At 40.2% G+C, this 21,659-nt stretch overlaps 1 protein-coding gene across 1 annotated transcript in view; it reads right to left on the bottom strand.

Annotated features, from left to right (window-relative positions):
* Nucleotides 1–21,659, bottom strand: part of LOC124802674 — a 665,872-nt gene that overhangs the window by 436,819 nt on the left and 207,394 nt on the right. The gene's annotated exons all lie outside the window — the stretch shown is intronic.

Below are 21,659 nucleotides of genomic sequence, written 5' to 3'. Positions count from 1 at the left end.
ATAATAATAATAAAAGATGTCTGGAGGTATTTGGAACAGCGGCTGAATCGTTGTAATCAACTTACACGTAATGTAGGAGCTAAACGTAATCTGATCATCAGTTAGTGGCTTTAGCATGACGTGGCATACCACGGGAGTCTTGCGGATTTACGTCTTTCGATAAGAAGAGAAGGGTGAACTCTTGTACCAGTTTGAATAGTCCCGAAGGGACATGATAATAATAACTTCAAGTGATATTCCTGCTTGTCAACTTCCACGTAACAATTCCTAATATTATTTCAGTCAAAATGTTTTCGAGACAACACGAATTTCATTGAATGAACACTAAAAACTATTTATTTTGGTTGTACCTATGAAAAAGCAATGTCTTCGAAAAATTAATATCTGTAACATACTGATACTACACCAACTTTTGTTCTCTGATAATAGTAATTGTTCTATCTGAGAAAGACGCAACGTGATAGAGTTTCCTTTTCGTCTTGTTCTGGCATCGACACATTAGGATGTAAGTATACTTGATATTTGATGCTTAATTATTGAGCCATTATACTTCAAACTTGTTTATCCTGTTTTAATTACATAATGCAATTAATTTCCTGCCTTTTAAGTTAAGCTGAAAGCGGCGTGCTTTGTGACTGAACGATGGAGCACCATTAGCGCTCCATCATTAGTTATGTTCTTACTAAGAAGACGAACATGCTTATTATTTCGAAGTCCGATTAACTTTTTACAAAAAATTCCTTTTGTATGAACAGTAATTACGTACACTGTCATTCATCACTAGGCGCGCCCATAACTAACAGCGACTTTATATATAGAAGTTGATTGTTAAAAATTCCTCGTAGAGGAAAAATAATCTGCATTTATAACAGTTTCAGTTGCAAATGAGAATAACTTCCTTTTCCCCTTTTTTTACCGCCTTTGGAGGGGGGGATCCTTTTGTTTGAGACTTTATGATAATTGTAATCTGGAAAATTAATCAATATATGCCAAAGCAATTATTTCACACTCTTTTACTCGCAGAAAGGAGACCTTTACCAAGGTCAGGGGCTCTGTTGTATAGCATTAGCGTGGCGTCTCGTCAGGGTTATATTTCATCCGACGACCCCAAGTATGTGGGCAACAAATTGTCGTTATATTCTTGTGAGAAATTATGGAAGGAAGTCTCGGATACCAACCTGTGACAAGAGACTTACTAACTGGTTTGGGCACGACCTCATACAATTTTCTATAAATGACACCACTTGGGAAACTTGTTTGACAACGTAACTGTGTCTATAGTATGGGACTGCGATGTATGCGAATATAGTATAGTGTTGTGTTTATGATGACGAGAGGAGAGAAGGACTGATTACATCAGGCGGCCTGCTTACGACGAACACCAGCGATCGTGCTCCTGGGTTTAACAAGCACATCGGATTGAAGTATCGTCACCAATAATTTAACTCGAGACGTTCCGGAGAGATTGGTATACTACTAGCCATCTGGCGTGGCTGTAAAATCTACTGGTTACGGATCTCACGCCTTTCCTTGCCAACGATGAAAATTGAGGTATGGTGACTGCCAAATGGGAAGAAAGAGAAAAAAATAGCATGGAAATTGAGGGCATATTGGATGATATTTAAAGTGACGGATATTTAGAGGGTGCCAGTGACTTAAAGCGTTGCGTGGTTGTCAGGGCATATAGGAAATGCTCGACAATTTATTTGGCACCAGTTCTTTTCCTTTTTCAGTTGTCAAAGTTCTAGTTTTTTTGTTTATTACTCATCTTAGAAACAACATTAAATCAACACTCAAACCAGTACTACCATCTGCATTTCTGCCTAGTTCATAGAGTCAAGGCACATACGGTCCAACTTTGTTAGAATACTAAGAAGCCAAATTATTGTAATTATAGCAATATACAATGCGTAATTTAATTAGAATACTAATCAGTGTTGATCGATAGAATTTATTAACAATTAATAAGCACACATTAGAATGGTAACCTGATTAGATTTTATCAAAATCATGTAACTAAAACGTTAAACATTAATAATCTTTAGAGGGAACGGGGCGTCACGATTACTCACTTAATCTACATAATAAATATTGATAGTAAATCTTAGAAAAATAAATAGTTGTTATATCGTCAGATAATGAACATAGACGATGGCTGGAGGATTGGTAACTGTCGGAGGACATAACTAGTAACTGCCAAATAGTTACGCTATGTAAAGAGGAGGCTCCGTATCTCGCCTGCCGCATAACATCATTGAGAGCCAGCAGAGCTTAACATGCGATGGTAACATGCAAAACATGAAACATCAATACAGATACAAACAAAACTACAGTACAGGATTATTAAGCAGTAGTAAATAATTGCTAACATACGTAACAACTGACAGAAATGGAAGCAAGAACGCAAAACTGACATTTACGGACGTTGCGTGGATGTTGAAACACAAATACCGAAGAAAAGGTAAGCGTAGTGACACCAATTATTGCCGTGGAGACGTAGCTTGGAACCTCTCGACGCGTAGTTCCATGGCGAGTAATATGGCATGCCAGAGGTGTAACGGCAGAACGTCTTTGTCGGTCACCATGGAGACAAGGATCGATGAAAGGCGATCAGAATTGTATCTTAAGAGATGCGCAATCTAAAAATCGTTAGTAAGACAATGTAAGTGTCGAAAGGATATCTGAACACACGTCAAAAAAATGTTCCAAATGGCTCTGAGCACTATGGGGCTCAACATCGGAGGTCATCAGTCCCCTAGAACTTAGAACTACTTAAACCAAACAAAGGACATCACACAAACCCATGCCCGAGGCAGGATTCGAACCTGCGACCGTAGCGGTCGCGCGGTTCCAGAGTGCAGCGCTTTAAACTTACAATGGTAAAGTAAAATGCGCTGACAATTAGTCAGAATACACCATATGTTCAGTGGCAGGCATATGACTCAATTTAGTGACAGCAACGATGTCATAATTAGTACCTTTGAAGATTAAAATCAGTTTCATACAAGTATGAAAAACAGAAAAGATATATATACACTCCTGGAAATTGAAATAAGAACACCGTGAATTCATTGTCCCAGGAAGGGGAAATTTATTGACACATTCCTGGGGTCAGATACATCACATGATCACACTGACAGAACCACAGGCACATAGACACAGGCAACAGAGCATGCACAATGTCGGCACTAGTACAGTGTATATCCACCTTTCGCAGCAATGCAGGCTGCTATTCTCCCATGGAGACGATCGTAGAGATGCTGGATGTAGTCCTGTGGAACGGCTTGCCATGCCATTTCTACCTGGCGCCTCAGTTGGACCAGCGTTCGTGCTGGACGTGCAGACCGCGTGAGACGACGCTTCATCCAGTCCCAAACATGCTCAATGGGGGACAGATCCGGAGATCTTGCTGGCCAGGGTAGTTGACTTACACCTTCTAGAGCACGTTGGGTGGCACGGGATACATGCGGACGTGCATTGTCCTGTTGGAACAGCAAGTTCCCTTGCCGGTCTAGGAATGGTAGAACGATGGGTTCGATGACGGTTTGGATGTACCGTGCACTATTCAGTGTCCCCTCGACGATCACCAGTGGTGTACGGCCAGTGTAGGAGATCGCTCCCCACACCATGATGCCGGGTGTTGGCCCTGTGTGCCTCGGTCGTATGCAGTCCTGATTGTGGCGCTCACCTGCACGGCGCCAAACACGCATACGACCATCATTGGCACCAAGGCAGAAGCGACTCTCATCGCTGAAGACGACACGTCTCCATTCGTCCCTCCATTCACGCCTGTCACGACACCACTGGAGGCGGGCTGCACGATGTTGGGGCGTGAGCGGAAGACGGCCTAACGGTGTGCGGGACCGTAGCCCAGCTTCATGGAGACGGTTGCGAATGGTCCTCGCCGATACCCCCGGAGCAACAGTGTCCCTAATTTGCTGGGAAGTGGCGGTGCGGTCCCCTACGGCACTGCGTAGGATCCTACGGTCTTGGCGTGCATCCGTGCATCGCTGCGGTCCGGTCCCAGGTCGACGGGCACGTGCACCTTCCGCCGACCACTGGCGACAACATCGATGTACTGTGGAGACCTCACGCCCCACGTGTTGAGCAATTCGGCGGTACGTCCACCCGGCCTCCCGCATGCCCACTATACGCCCTCGCTCAAAGTCCGTCAACTGCGCATACGGTTCACGTCCACGCTGTCGCGGCATGCTACCAGTGTTAAAGACTGCGATGGAGCTCCGTATGCCACGGCAAACTGGCTGACACTGACGGCGGCGGTGCACAAATGCTGCGCAGCTAGCGCCATTCGACGGCCAACACCGCGGTTCCTGGTGTGTCTGCTGTGCCGTGCGTGTGATCATTGCTTGTACAGCCCTCTCGCAGTGTCCGGAGCAAGCATGGTGGGTCTGACACACCGGTGTCAATGTGTTCTTTTTTCCATTTCCAGGAGTGTATATATATATATATATATATATATATATATATATATATATATATATATATATATATATATTAAAAGAGTGGGAAAATGGAAATTTCATTTAATTTGAAAAACAGGAGAAGCAAAAGTACAGACATGCGTTACAACAGATCGTCGGTAAGGTCAAAGAAATGTTTCTCATTAAGTGTAATTTTTCATTTAGTAGAGTAGATGACAGTCTTTAAGGATGGTTATAAATTTCAATCTGTTCCATGGTATTTAATACAAGCCCTTTGTGGGTTGTTGTGTAGAAGTTTTAGATTCTCTTGAGTAAGCCCTCCTGAATGTTTTTGTGTATGAGACCCTGCCCGAATATTGCTTTAGTACAGGCTAAACCACATGCGTGCCTTTTGTAGCGCGTATGAAATCACGACCTTTTTGTCGTATGTAATGACAGTTGCAATCATTACAAACAAATTTGTAAATTCTGACTTCAAAAATGGAATTTTTGAAGTAGGTTGCTGTCAGTAAACGTCAGATTACAACAGTGTTTTTGGAAAACCTGGTTATTTTGTCTGGCATGTTACCTGAGGTCATTTTAAAGCGAAGTTTGAGGTACTAGTGTCAGGAGCATCTGAGGATTTTCGTTTTAAGATATTACATACAATGTCAGCCTCATTTGTATTGAATTGTTAGCTGTAATTATTTATTTCTATGTTGTAATTTCCTTATAAACCTCACCTATAGCTAGGGGATACTTTAATAGTCTGTGCTCCATCGAAAGAAAGAAGGCTCGTTTATATTTCATTGGATGACAAGAAGCAATGTTGATAATGTTGTCAGTGGCTGTAGGTTTTTCTGTAAGTGGCAAATGATGTTTACCATTGTTATTGGAGATAGTAAGGCCAAGAAACTTGATACTTTTGTTATTTTTGTGTCCTACAGTAAAAGACCATTTTGGATCTATGCTACTTAGAACTGTAGCTAAATGATAAATTTCTTATTCTGAACCTCTATAAAGTAACAACGTATCGTCCACATATCTTTTACAAAAAATGACATTATTAGTAATTTTTGGATTTCATCTGAAAAATTTAACTCATTTTAATGAACAAATATATCTGCTGTTGCTCTTGCTAGAGGATTTCCCATTACTAACACATCTTTCTGCTGGTAAACTTTACTATTAAAGGCCGACCGGTGTGGCCGAGCGGTTCTAGGCGCTTCACTCTGGAACCGCGTGATCGCTACGGTCGCAGGTTTGAGTCCTGCCTCGTGTGTGATATTCTTAGGTAAGTTAGGTTTAAGTAGCTCTAAGTTCTAAGGGACTGATGACCTCAGATGTTGTCCCATAGCGCTAAGAGCCATTTGAACCTTTTTTTTTTTTTGCTATTAAAAGAAATGGTATTTTCTAGTAATTCATTGAGCTCTGCAGTTCCTCCTGTGTCATTAATTTTTGTCATATTAAACTATTGCTGATGAGGTCTAAGGTTTCAGTGACTGGAATATTAGTATATAAATTCATAACGTCCACTTAGGTGAACCTAGCAGTTGCAGGATTCTCGGTGTTATAAATTTCTTGTTTCACCTCTAAAATTTTCTTAATGCTACGTTTTTCTTCGTAAACATACAGAGATTCTAAAATGTCATTAAATTTAAGTTTATAGGATGGACAATTAGTATTAGTAACAACTGGACATATAGGCATATGCTGTTCATGTAACTTGAACTATGGCCTGAGCTTAGATAGTAGTGGGTTCATAGCGTTCAGAGCACTTTTCTCCTTTAGGAAATGATACAAAAATATTGTTAGCGATCAGCTTCTTAATTTTCGTTTGTAGTTTAGCAGTCGCGTCGTTACAAATTTCACTAACATTATTCTCATTAAAAACTGTGAAGTTTTAGAAATGTATTTATCGTCATTGGCGACAGAAAGTGTTTTTCCCTTATCCACCTTGGTTATTATTTCGTGCCCCATTGCCAGTTTGTTATTTCTGCTTTTCACAATGTGGTGTTCAGGATTTACTTTCTGCTTACTTTTTAATTTTGTGACCATGCAACTTTGACAAACACATTTATATTTTTAACACTTCCTGACTTAATATTGGCATTTAGCTGTAATTCAGAACCCTTTTGTAACAAATTATTTTTAGCTTTACTAAACTTGACGTACGTCAGATTCACAATTTTAGGATAAAACTTGTGCATACTGTGGGTACTATCTTGCATGGCTGCATTCCGGCTACTTATTAAAGAGGTAATGTTCTTATTATGTTTAACAGCAATTGCATCTCATAATAAACCTATTTTCTCATCTACATTCCTGAGTTAAATTAGTGGACAATATTGATTGGTTGACGAAAAATGCAAATTATACATTTCATTGTGCAACATTTCTTTCGATTTATATGTCTTTCTAATTTCTGATTTAATCTAAAGTAGGCTTTTCTATTGCTGAATAGGCGAATTAACGTTGGTATGGACTTTTGCATAATTTGGTATTACACAATGTGCTAAATACTGTTGTTAAAATTAATTTTCGTATTAAGTGCTATATTTTTAATCCTGGCTGCTCTGTGTTTCTTGAAGTATCTACTTGTCAGATTTCGCAAAAGATTACGAACTTTTGAAACCTCGCTGGAAAATTGTAACGATTTAGTAGATAACTAAAATACTAATCAGTCTTCATCGTAAGGATTTATTAAAAATAACCAGGTCTCAAAATGGTAACCGGTTTAGATTTTATCAAAAATCTTCTTGAGACCATGTCTCTGAAACTTTAAACATAGATATTCTTTAGAGAAAAACAGGCGTCAAAATCAATCTTATCTCCGTAATAAATACCGACAGACAGAGTTAGAAAAAAAGTTTTTACACCATCGGACGGTGAACAGAGACGGCGACTGTGGCATTCTTGAGTGTGTGACGTCACCACTGAGGCTAAATAGCGCCAAAACGCAAAGGGTTGTAATGCAGGAGGCTCTGTCCCTTGGTTACTGCATGACACCATTGAGAGCCAACAAAGCGTAACAAGCGATGGTAACATGTAAAACATGAAACATCGATCTAGATGTAAATAAGACTACAGCATTAAGGATTATGTAAAGTAAGTAGGAAGCAGTGGTAAATAATTACTGACATACATAACAACTAACACAAATAGAAATAAGAACGCAAAACCGCCATTAACGAGCGTTGCTTGGAAGTTGAAATTCAAATATTGAAGGAAAGATAAGCGATGCCAATTGTTGCCGTGGAGACGTAGCTTGGAACCTTTCCATGTGTAGTGTCGATGGCGAGGAATATCGCGACACAGAGATATAATGGGCAGAACGACGCAGTCGGTCGCCATGGAGTCAAAGATCATGAAAGGCGATCGGAATTGAATTTTAAAAGGTATGAAATCTAAAACTCGGTAGTGAACCAGTGTCAGTGGCGCAAGAATATCTGAACACGTGTCAGAATGGTTAAACTTAAAATAATAAAGCAAATTGCACTGACAGTTAGTAAATATACACCATATACACAACGATAGGCACATGATTTCATTTCGTGACAGGAGCTATGTCACGACTACAATCTTTCAAGATCAGAATAAGTCATCTACAAGTACGAACAAAACAGAAAAGACTGTTTAACATTTTAATTATCTATCAGGTCGTTGCTATTTTCCAGCAATGTTTCCAAAAGTATTAAGCTTTGGATTGTTTTGGGGGAGGAGACCGAACAGCGACGTCATCGGTCTCATCGGATTATTGAAGGACGAGGAAGGAAGTCTGCCGTGCCGTTTCAAAGGAACCAACCAGTTATTAAGCATATAATAGTTTGGAAAGCTACCTGTTTCAATCGCTAAATTAAAGATCATACGTAAATAGCAGGAAAGAAGTAATAACTGTAATACTCGAATAGTAAATTAAGTTAACGGCTAATGAAATGATTGAACTTTCTCAAACCTTTCTTTGGTTAAGATAATGTTCTGCGCTTAATTGTAATAAGTACACTGCGAAAATAAACAAGTATGCGCAGTGTTTCAAGCAGAATTTTAAATCTTCACTAGGTTGTAGTTACAACAAACTTTATTAAGACCTAGTGTGTCATTTTAGGAGTACACATTAACTGACTACTGGAAATGGATCGATTTAAAATCAGCTTTGGACTGTTCTACTTAAGTTTACCATGATTTTTCTAAAATAGAAGAGATGAATTGCAGGATTATGCTTCTGCCAAGTCTACGATAAGGTGCCTCTCAAATATGTGTAAAGGAACAGTGATGAAAATGTCTGATAAACAACTATTTTACTGTCGAAACTGGAAAATAATTTTATTTACATCGAAACGTCGATACGATATCAGTCTCATTTTTCCCTTTAATGGGATTCTAGTGATCCGCAGTGAAACTACTCGCTGATTTTAGCTTAAATATTTATAAACTGAGTATTTGGATCTTTCGAGAAGTATTTGTTAGTCTCGCTTCGTTACTGCGATAAAAATATTGTTCCATGGACGCATTAGAAGCGAATGGCATCTCCGAAGACACACATGATTATCCATTCATAGTCCGCAGTGGACAGAGAGCTTTTAGTAGACACTCAAAAGGACGACAGTAACTTCTTGAGAACGTCTTTGCCTGAGCATTGATCAGCGTCTGGCAGGACGAAGGAAAAGCCCTCTGTCGGGAAACTGTTCTAGAAACGAGGAAGTTGAAAAGACGCCAACCTTAAAAGACTCTTATACGGTTTTCTTCTGGTGAGAAGTAGCCATGTTTCTTGAGAGAAAATCGTTGCTGCAGTTAATTTTTGCTGTCATTCGTAATTGGTTACTTTATTCTCGTAGAAAGCACGGGTTTGACGAATTACGTAGTACTGCTTGTAGGTTTTGTGTGAAATAGGGACCTGTAGATTCTGTAAATACTTTTGCATGATGCGGCCACCTAGGAGAGTCTATCCATTCGATATTTGCTGATCTGCAGACCTGTATTAGGTCTAACCAGCCTCTTCCAAATGGAACTGAGAACTAACTGTCGTTCACAGACGATAATTTATGAACCTGTACATACTGTGCCTGTATGCGTGATCGCTTGTAGTGAAAATATTTAGACGACAGTTAGGAGGCCGGCCAGTGTGGCCGAGCGGTTCTAGGCGCTTCAGTCTGGAACCGCGCGATTGCTACGGTCGCAGGTTCGAATCCTGCCTCGGGCATGGATGTGTGTGATGTCCTTAGGTTAGTTAGGTTTAAGTAGTTGTAAGTTCTAGGGGACTGATGACCACAGATGTTAAGTCCCATTGTGCTCACAGCCATTTGACAGTTAGGAATGAAATTCAGTAGAGACGTTGTGAGGGAGACAAAATTTTTTCAACTCTTCAGTGTTTGTGATCATGTAGACAACCCACTGTGGAAGTATTTTGCAGCCATATAACGTGCATATTTTTTCAGTTTCTCAGTTACGAAGTTTGGCCTGATTAAAAAAAAATAGTCCCAGCTCGGGGTATTGCCGATGTAATGCACCAGTTCGAGAGGATTTGCCACGATGTCCGTCAGGATGAAATTCAACAAGTCTTTCAGTCAGTGGCAAACCGAATAACTGAATGCATAAGAGCCATATGTGGACCAAAGCGTTGTTGAGTTGCTCAATTTGTGAAGCTCTTTCTCTTGAATAAATCATCCAATTTTTCTGAAATCGTAATCTTGGCATCAGCAGGTTTTATCCACTGGCAATGACGATAGGAGGAAATGATGACATTCTGACCACATATCCGTCGATCACAGATCGCTATATTTTCGCAGAAGTCGAGTTGTTATTCTTTTTGAATCGCGCAGTGGTTAGTTAATAGGCCTAGGTAATTAGTTACACGTTCTCCATACATCACTGAAAAGCTATTTTAACGAAATGATGTGGAACGAGTTGGTTTATAGGTATGCTTGGTAAGTGATTAGTGATAACATTAATGAAGACATTATTTTTTAGTCCTACTCTTGAATGAGCAGAACGAAGAAGATTTGTAAGACAACAAAGGAACCCGAAAATGTGAGTGCGGAGCAGTTCTGAGCGAAACCTGAAAAGCACCGTTCCGTCGTGGCTCTCCGAGAACGGCCCAAGCAGCGTAGTAACTCTGCGACGGATGGAACGGGGAGCGCGCCTTCGCACCAGCGCGCCCGTGCAGCAAACAGACGGCTGGTGCGGCTGTCGTAAAACCGCCGGTACGACCTGCCCGCGGAGTTGGGGCGCCGGCGCAGCTTGCCTGTAGTTGAATTCCCTGCGAGGCAGGGAGCGTCCTTCCCGTGAGTCCTTTCCCGCTGCACGGCGTGCTAACTCTCGGCTGCAGTACGATAACTGGAGAGCTAAACGGGGCCTGCCTCTAGGAATCCAGAAACTTTTTTTACATTTCTTGGCAGGATCGACGTTTTCTTCATTCAGTACTTACAGCCGGCTAGAGCAGTGGAGACTTTAGGAATACGTAAGAGATACTCGTGCAACGTTAACATCCACAATGCATACTCTTACAGCCGTTATGGAGACATAATTAGAGTACATAAACGCTCACATAGCAATTTCTAAGTTTCAGTAGACTCAGAAATCTGAATTGTTTATACCTACCCGCTACAAGCTCCATAATTCGTGACGCGAAGAATCCGTGGCTTTAGACAGCAGTCTAATGACGTAGCGACCCGATCGTTGCGTGGGTACGTATAAAATATTTGCCTTAGTGAGACTGTTAGGGTTCCGCACCTCAGTCGGTAAAAACGGAGTACTTAGAGGATAACTTGCTTAGAGCATTTTCACAAATCTTCTAGAAAGTAATGTACTCAAGAGTGGTTAGCCGTCTCAACAGTAATGGGATGATTAGTAAATCATAGTTCGGATTTCAGAAATGCTGTTCCACTGAGACAGCAATATACAATTTCGCTGTCCACATAATAGAGTCATTAAATAGTAAAATGTCACCAATAGGAATTTTCTGTGACTTGCCCAAAGCATTTGATTGAGTGAACCATGACATTATGTTACAGAAATTACAATTCTTTTGTATAAATGGAATACTATATGAGTGGTTTAAGTAATACCTATAGAACAGGAGGCAAAAAGTTTTCTTTATATGGGTCAATTGAAGTTGGCCACTTCATGTAACTGGGGTGAAATTACATTTGGTGTTCTACAGGGTTGAATCATGGGCCCCCTTCTGTTCTTGATATATGTGAACTACATCCCTTCCTATCTGGAACAGGAAGCTGAACTGACACTGTTTGCTGATGATACAAGCGTCATTATTAATCCAGTAAAAGAAACTCCAATTGAAAATGATACAAATAAGGTCTTTGGAAAAGACATTAATTGGTTTTCAGCAAATGGGCTTGCTCTAAACTTTGAAAAAACATAGTACATCCAATTTTCTGCTGCAAAAAGTACAGTTCCTTCAATAAATCACGATCGTGATCGCTCTAAGCTTGTTGACACCAGTGCCTACCATTTTAAATTGTATATTACAGCACTGAGGTGGTCACTAACTGACCGAAAATCGATTTTGCGGTTAATAAAACAAAAAAAAAAAACAAAAAAATACGACCAATGCTGTCTCTCTTTCCAAGTATATCCATTATCTGGCCGTGGTGCACAGGACACTCCATGGAGTCGCCAATCAATAAATTTTGGGGTAACTCAACATTTGGACAAAAAGTATTCACTGCTCAAAAGAAAGTGGTTACGACTAGAATAATGTGTGGGGTTCATAGTCGCACATCTTATAGGCATCTTTTTAAAAGATAGGGAATTCTTACAACAACCTCACAGTACATTTACTCACTAATGAAATTTGTTCTCAACAACATGGAACAGTTTAAAAACAACAGTGACATGCATGATTATAATACCAGAAAAAAGAAAGACTTACACTATCCTTTACTCAACCTATCGTGGCATAGAAAGGGGTAAAATATGCTGCTATAAAAATTTTCGACAATTACCAGTTGAAATAAAATGTCTGACAGACAGCAGTACTAACTTCAAAAATAAATTGAAATCATATCTCTTTGACAACTCCTTCCATACCATAGATGAATTCTTGAATAGGAATAAATAAATCTACAAATCTAGTATATGCATTTTGTGCCATTTAAGGCAATGGGGTAAATAATAGAAATATTAATCTTTTATATATCTTGTTTCAAATGTGTATCATGTTGAAATACAGTTTGTATGTGGCTTATATGTGAATTTCTTGTGCTCATGACACGTTCCACATCATAACAGCTACCGTACCGTGCGATTGATCAATGGAACACGCGACCAACTAACTAAAAACTCCCTCTGTCTCTGTACCTCCGTCTGTTAAGACAGCTTTTTTTTCAGGATAAATTAGGCGTATCAAGTAGAAGTTTATACCAAATACTAGTCTATGGTTCGTTGACTATATAATAAATGTATGCTTCAGTATGTAAATAATTATGTATGGAACCGACAGAGGGCGTGTCCTACTTGCACCTGGCCGATTTTACGCATTTGTTTAAGAATGAATCTGCTGATGATGATATCTTACGAGTCTAAATGCTGGGTATACCTTCTACCATAACTTACTTCCCATGCAACAAAATGCACCTAGAATACTTGTGAAACGATTTAATTTAGTTCTTAGAAGCGGGTGTAATGAAATAAATCTAAATGACAAGAGTTATGAAGTGAACATTTACGAGTGTAGTTCAATAAGTAAGGTAAGAAGAGCTGTAACGAGAGTGCAAATAACGAATTAAATTCGGTATTTTTATGAAGCACATGCGTCTCCAAATTCCTAAACCTCAAGACACTCTTCAATCACATTCAAAGAAACACACTAGCACTGGAAATCCGTAACGTGCCCAACAAAGTCTCCAACATCATCGAAACCAATGATCCACATTCCCATTCAGGGAATCATCCCATGTTTTGGAGAAAATGCGTCTATACTTCGCATACTTTCACTCTCTGATGTCATAGGGAATAACATTTTGGGGTAACTCAACATTTGGACAAAAAGTATTCACTGCTCAAAAGAAAGTGGTTACGACTTGAATAATGTGTGGGGTTCATTGTCGCACATCTTGCAGTTCCTCTGCAAAAAACACCTCAGTCTCCACGCTGGATTTCAACGTTAATAGCAGTAATTACATGGGTTGTTTTACAATACACCGACGAAGAAATCGAAAGTCAATTGAAGCCCCTCCAAGACATAAATGTATGCAAGGCACTGCGTGTCAGTAATTACAATGGACCTCGCTGCGGTACTTAGTAAGAGTGTTTTCAGAATCGCACGACGATACAGAAAAACACGAGAAATTAGTATTTCTGAGGAAGATACGTGTTCGACAGAAAAACCGCCACTCATATACAGTATAAGAAATGAGACCTCGATTTATAGTGAGAAGCATCGTGTGGAAGCAGCTAGAACAACGACATAAACGTACCGCTCTCAGCAGTGACTACAGTATAACGGCCAATTGATCAAAAATTGCAGTAACCAACCCACCTGTCCTCACTGGAAGCAAAATCACCTTGACAAACGTTGCGAAAAACTACAATCCCCACCTACCTGCTACAACTGCAGCCAATCTTATACTACCTACTCCCACAAGTGCAATTTAAAACCCCCTCCTCAAAAAACGAAACTCAACGTCACCAAACGTCAGTCCCTCACTGAAGACATCTGTCATTTCGTAAGTTTAGTCCTTCTAAATATCCATCCTTTCGAACGGCAGCTCATACTCTCGTCATCCTCACGTCTTCCATCTCAATACAGACGTCACTTATTCCCAAAATCAAGCCTATCTCATTATTGATTGCCTCGAAATAATAGTTGAAACCTAATCCTTAAACACCTCACTGTCTAAAAACGGCGCAGCAGACACACACAATTCCCGACATCGAAATATGTATTTATTGCGTTTCAAGAAAGATGCAGTTATTAGTAAAGGAAATATGGTTCAAATGGCTCGGAGCACTATGGGACTTAACTTCTAAGGTCATCAGTCCCCTAGAACTTAGAACTGCTTAAACCTAAATAACCTTAGGATATCACACAAACCTATGCCCGAGGCAGGATTCCAACCTGCTACCGTAGCGGTCGCGCGGTTCCAGACTGTAGCGCCTAGAACTGCTCTGTCACCTCGGCCGGCTAAAGGAAATAAATTTTCTGCGTAAGTCCGAGATCAGTATCAGTATTTTGTCTAGATCGCTTAACGTGTGTCTTTATTTATAACGCTGTTTCAGTTACCGTCATCAACAGATAAAAACTTAGATCTTGTAAAACGAAGTTCAGTGTCAGTATCAACACAACCCATGCCTACTGGAAGCGTCAGCTCTCAACCTGATGCATTGAGCATTTATATGTAAGTTCTAAGATTTGATTTCATGATTGCAGTAGTCGAAACGGCTGTTAAGATATTGAATAATCTAGAGGTTTTTATTCACAAAATTAAAACAGAATTAAAAAATTTCTTGTTCAACCACAACATGAAATCTTTACCGCACCCCTAATGGAAAGCTCTTTTTAACCCCACTTTTAAATATTTATGTCTCCTAACCTGAATTGATAAAACCAATTATATTGCCCGTTGAGGAGTAGCCAACGTCCATCTCCGAAATATCGCTCCTACCGTCCTACCGCTTAACCACTCCTAAGTGTTCAGGTGAGTACCTCATCCTCACTATCTTTCTCTAAATACCCACGTCAATCCATGCTACCATCAAAATGCGTCCTAACCACCCAATACCTTAAGATGTTATAACCTACATAGATTAAATCTGTAACATTTACATAATCGCCGTCGACCATAACGTTTATTAGGTGCGACAATAAAGTAATGAGATTTTCTTTGTAAGATGCGGAAACCCTGCAGGCTTGCATAGGCACAATATCTTTGACCTTGGTCTATAAGCTGCTTCTAGTCCAAGTGGCACATCGATGCAACTGCTCAGTCGTGAGTTGTGCTGTAATAAGTTAACACATGTTTGTGCCTCTCGTCATGGAAATGGAACCGCATAATATTGCGCAACGGTATGCCATTTCTTTTTGCGTTAAATTGGGTAAAAACGCTACAGCAACATACAGTAAGATTCAGAAGGCTTTTGGAGAGAGGGTTATGTTAAGAACTGAAGTTTTTGGTTGGCATAAAATGTTTAGTGAAGGCAGAACGAATGTTGAAGATGAAGACCGCAGTGGACGACCATCAAACTCACGGACGGATGTCAACTTGGACAGGGTGCGTGAACTCGCACGATCTGATCGAAGATTATCCGTGAAAATGATTTCAGAAGAACTGAACATGAATCGAGAAACGGTTCGCCTAATAATAACTGAAGATCTTGGTATGAGAAAGATTTGTGCAAGAATGGTGCCCAAAAATCTCACACCAGAACAGCGAGAAACACGGAGAAATGTGGCAGCCAATATGTTACAGCAAACGGAAATCAATCCAGAATTGCTGAGCGGTGTTATCACTAGTGTTTTCAGTATGATCAAGAGACAAAACGCCAGAGTTCGCAATGGCACTCAAAGGGATCACCCAGATCAAAAAAAGCTCGCATGTCAAAGTCAAAAGTGAAATGCATGCTTGTGTGCTTCTTTGATTCCAAGGGAGTTGTTCACAAAGAGTGGGTGCCTCCTGGACAAACACTTAACCAATATTACTACAAATAAATGTTAGAAAGACTTCGTAAGAGAGTTCTTCGTGTCCGTGCCAACATTGCTGTAATTGGTTTCTGCATCACGATTATGCCCCATCCCATACTGCTCTGTCAGTACAGCAATTTTTAACCTGAAAACAAATTTCAGTACTACCACAGCCACCTTATTCGCCAGATATCGCTACGTACGACTTTTTTCTATGTCCAAGAATCAAAATGGCGGTCAAGGGACACCATTTTCAAACAACACAAGATGTCCAAAAAGCTGTGACGAAGGTCTCGGAGGACATTACAGAAGATGAGTTCCATAAATGTTACCATCAGTGGCAGAAGCGCTGGAAAAAGTGTGTGCAATCTGAAGGGAACTACTTTGAAGGAGAAAACACTAAACTTGACTAAAACGGTAAGCAGAAACATTTTTTTACATCAGTCTCATTGTTTTATTGTCACACCTCGTAATTCAGCACACCTGCCGAGAAACGTCGGTGGAGTCAGCTTATCAACAATTCAATGTTCATGAAATCCACATCCCTGCACTCATTAGAAATGACACAGTTACTGCCTTCGATGACAATAATGCTTCCCCTAACTTCTTGAGGCGCACTACTGTACAACATGCATCTGGCGAGATCATCTTCCTATCTTTCTACAGACCTACTACCGTGTACCAAATCAGACACAACCCACACATAGTCATTCAGTCTGATAATTTCATAACCATAACCTGCGCAAACTGGAAAGGATACTGCTCCTAGATCCATACTCCAATCGAATTCCACGCATCTAACCTTCCAGAGTGCTGCTGATTTCCTTCAATACGTTATCACAAATGCAACTGCCGGTCGTCTTCCACTCTGAAATATTTACTGTGACCGTCTCACTCTCCCTCCACATGCTCTTTCCCTGCTCCAAGTACCAAATGGTCTCTACAGAGAATTCCCTCGTACTCGTGATCGACGCACGCTCACACGCCACTGACATTGCAGCACCATGCTCTCGGTTACTTAGAAGCTAAATGTCGTCCTAACTGGCACATGAAACGTACCAGCCTAAGCCAACAATTGTAAATTCTACAAAATACAGGTAAGCATTTCATAGGTTCTCGGTAAAAAACCTGCTCCCACGAATCCCATACTATACTACAATAGACGTCTTCCTGACAAGCTCACTAATGCCAACCACTTAGCGTTTTACCTGCAAAACCCTTTCACGATCCCACATCAACAAAACTTTGATAACTCCTTCGAACTTTACACCTACACGAGAATAAACATGGACATCCCACGTCTCACAGCAAACTTCTTGTACTTAAACAGCACCCCGTGAACAAGACCAAGACATGATAATAACAGTTGAGGATGTAAAAAAACCCACACGTTAAGGAGTCAGACACTGACCGTGGACACAATACAATTACGAATCACCAACTGCGACACAGTCGAGTATACAAACAGTGATCCAATACTGTCAAATGTCTTTTAATCCAGTCTTTTATCACAATATCAATGATTTGACATAGCCATTATGGCCTTATCACTTTAGGACATGGTGTAAAAATGATCTGAGGATGGTCATCACACACTGAAACCGGTCATCGTCTAAAGAATTGATATTATGATCAAAGACTAGAATAAAAAACATTTGACAAATGCGTATAACAATCTCAAGTAATGTCTCAGACTCTGTATCACAAAACCCTTGGCATTGTTTACAATATCCTTTTACAATATCCCTCTCTACACAGGTCTTTATCCAGAGCAATGGAAAACATCTAAAGTATTGTTATTGCTGAAACCTGATAAATCTCATCCTTCCGACCTATCAGCCCTTCATCAGTTTTCAGAAATATCATTGAAACCATAATAACCTAATGAATCCATCAGTACCTAGAAACTACTTTTAACCTTATCCCAGTGCACATTTCATTCCAACTATTGCATCAACAACCAACTTCTTTAACTTACTTACCGTATCTCCCACCAATTTAATCAGTTTGTCTCCCTCGAAAACCAAAAAAATTTTGACCGGGTTTGCCACTTTAAATTCCTCTTCCAGTTACAATCTATGCACTCCTAGTTAACTACGGGTACTTCCTTTTCCCTTCACAATCATGCTATGTTACAGTGAACCACATCTGCTCCTGCATCTAACACACCACTGCAGTTGTTCCTCAAGGCTTTGTTCTGCCCCGCGTCTTTTACATGCTGTGCGCCTCAAAACACTCCGAAACCGCCCTCACACACCCATATCCTGGAATATGCTGTTCACACAGCCTACCAAGTGATACATAACAACTAACCCAACTCTTCTCCAAATCCGCTGTAGTCTCCAGGTCGAGCAATGTAATAAGAGGAAACTTCAAGTCAGAGAACACAGAAGCCAATATTTATTCACGCTGAATCCATATTGTTTTGTATAGTAGTCGAGTTTCATAATAAAAATCTATTTTGGCCAAATACGATCCATTGTTGATCTAACTCCCTCTCACACCCTGCTGTCCCTTGTAATCTACGCAAGTTCAGTAATCAGAGTCACCTGCATCCTAAAAGATTTTCTAATCACAAAGAAACTCAAAGGGTGTTGTTAGCTCCAGTAAATATCATAAATCTTCGTGGAATCGATCGGAACTGTGCAGTGGTGACCGGAACGTAGCATCTTTGTGCTTGGCTTTCAACTTCAGCAGCGCTTAATACGGTTTCGTATGACATTGCACGTAATATGAGAGACTATAGGAGAAAAAGAAAGAAAGAGATGAGTAGACTCTCCCCTAAATACTGAATAATCTGAGTGTTCAAACGAATCCTTGTGGTATGCTGAAAGAGCGAATACCAAGAAGAATGGCATTGTGTATAAAGTAAGATTGGAATCCCACGATCATCTTAGCGGACCCCTATTGAGTATTATCACTAAAATAGAGGTAGGTTCCAAATGGTTCAAATGGCTCTGAGCACTATGGGACTTAACATCTGAGATCATCAGTCCCCTAGAACGTAGAACTACTTAAGCCTACCTAACCTAAGGACATCACACGCAGCCATGCCCGAGCAGGATTCGAACCTGTTGCCGTAAGGGTCGCGTGGTTCCAGACTGTAGCGCCTAAAATAAAGGTAGGGAATGGTTTTATTTGATCAGTGCTAACTTAAATGGATCGTCTCTGAATAACATATCCTGATATTTACACCATATTGTCAACTATGGCACACTGGAAAACGCAGTCTGATTCAAAAATTGTTCCTGACGTGGGAGAACCGTTACAACAGGGCTATTTTGTGAGGCGTTTCCAGCTGGCGCGGATTGAATGTAGTGTACACAGGCAACCTAAACACAGTACGAAAGTGTTATGAACATTACCTAATGCACCTGGTTCGTGCAGGGAAAAATTTGCTTGCCTCTTGTTGTAGTAACGACTTGAAAAAATACTTAACAGTGAGCTGTGGTGGATCTGAAAATTCAAACTGCCTCTCTAGGCTGCATCTGAAAAACTGTGTCAAGGCCTGCTTATCAGACTGCTGAAAAATACTGCAAAAGATAGCTGGCTTCTTGTGTACAAGAAAGTGAATAGGAGCTTTGATTTCAAAACAACCACACAGGAAAAGGGGGCCACGCTGTAAGAAGCTACCTGCTATCAATACGAATCGGCAAAGGCATTTGGCTATGCATATGTACTGCGGAAATGCTCTACTGCAATGAATATTAGTACGAAAATGTGGGACATGAAGGTTATACTGTTAGAAGATATGGAACAGAAGTAATAGTCCCACACGGACAATATAACTGAGCAATACGTGAGATTCCCAAATAACATAATCAGTTGATGAAACTCATAACGACAGCTGCAAAATGTCTGCATTGTCTTTTAAGGGAGAAAAGTGAGAGAGATATTTTAAGCTATTTATATTCACTTATGGTATAATTATAAAGACATACTACGACCTACATATTCATGTATGAAAAAATTATAAATGCATGGTATAACCTTCGTGTGAATGTGGTTCTGAAAGGTCACAAAGAAATAGCAAAGCCTAATAGTGAATCGACGAATACATAGCACGAGAAGTTATTCCGAATAATAATTTCTTGGAGATATAATTGGAACTAGGGTGGAATGAGGATTAAATGTGTAACCAAGGCCTGCGGAAGGCTGTAATCTGCCCCAGTTGCAGCAGACTGCTTGGTGAAATACCGAAACAGCCTCCACCTTCCATCAGAAAGTCTAAAGCATACTAGTGCAGGATTCTGAAGCAAGTGTGTAGCTCGGTCCTTCAGAGCGTATCGGTACAACTACATTTTGACGTCCTTCCCTCTCATTTCCTCGCACCTCTCAATGTTCTTGAGCTGGTCGAGATGTGACAAGCGAAGCGCCGCGAGGGTAGCAGCTGCTGGTCAGTCGGACTCGCTAATCTGGTGATGCTTTACCAAGAACTGACCTACACCGAATTTGTGAAATTATGAAACGACGCGAAAAGCACGGCGTCGTCGTGTTTCATACTATGTATCAAGCAAATGTCTAAAAATTTCTGTTCCGTACTCAGCCATCACCCATAAAGTGTAAAAGACGGTATAATCTGCGATGAATACATCACAGACGATTATGTATGGTTTTTCACGGCAGCGATGTCAACGTCATAGTGTCAGATAGTAATTTCTTACGAAATGAAGGCAGTTTACAAATGCGGGCCTCATACCCAGTTATCATTCTAAACCTAATACCACCCGAAATATTAACCTTCGTCCACTGTAACACGATCTCTGATTGTAGTGCCCTTTTGAGTTGTAATAACGTTGAGATAAAAAGTTTGGAAGAACCTGAATTATTTTCTTCGAATAGACAGTGCACCATGTCTGTTGGTATCATAACTTTTGACAAAGGTAATTATTTCACATTTCCTCGTGTAACGAATTCATAACTGAGATGTTAAAGTTCGTGCAGTGCTGTACTGCTGAAAATAATAAAACCATAATACCCCAAGAGGGACTACACAAATTATAAACTGAACAAAAGTTAATGTTTGTTAAGCACATAATTTCGCTGTATTTATCTTCGTCTTCTACTACACTTCGTATATTAGACACTGAGTTTGTTGCGTCTTCACAAATTGTCTGTCCATCTTCCGTTAGTGTTCCAAATTCTCTTTATTATTCCATCCTATAAGAGGGGGCTAGTTTAGGAAGACGTTTACTCTCCGTTCACTACACGCGTTCTTAACAGGTGGTGCGTGGTTTGGTTATTCTGCTTTCGATTGGCTCTGGTTTTAGCTTTTGTTGCACTTTTTCGTTTTTTATGTGGTCTGTTTCGGAGTAACCCTCTATTATTTTTAGAAATTTCATTCCTGCAATTTATATTTTACTTAATGTTCTTTTCGTTGGTACCCGTCATTCATCGTAAAGAAGAAGTATCGCAAAAGCCACAGTTTCAAAAATTTTTGTCTCTTTTCTTGTCTGGTCTTATTTTTAAATGCATTATGAATGGTGTAACATATAAGGTACCACATACACAAGGTGTAGCGGTATAAGTGCAAAGATTTTTGTATGTCGTTCCTTAATATGTTCACACATCAATGCGTTGGGCGTCTTTACTCTGCGTCA

The sequence above is a fragment of the Schistocerca piceifrons genome, chromosome 6, assembly GCF_021461385.2.
Source record: "Schistocerca piceifrons isolate TAMUIC-IGC-003096 chromosome 6, iqSchPice1.1, whole genome shotgun sequence".
NCBI lineage: Eukaryota > Metazoa > Arthropoda > Insecta > Orthoptera > Acrididae > Schistocerca > Schistocerca piceifrons.
This window is presented reverse-complemented; position numbering and strand designations above follow the sequence as displayed.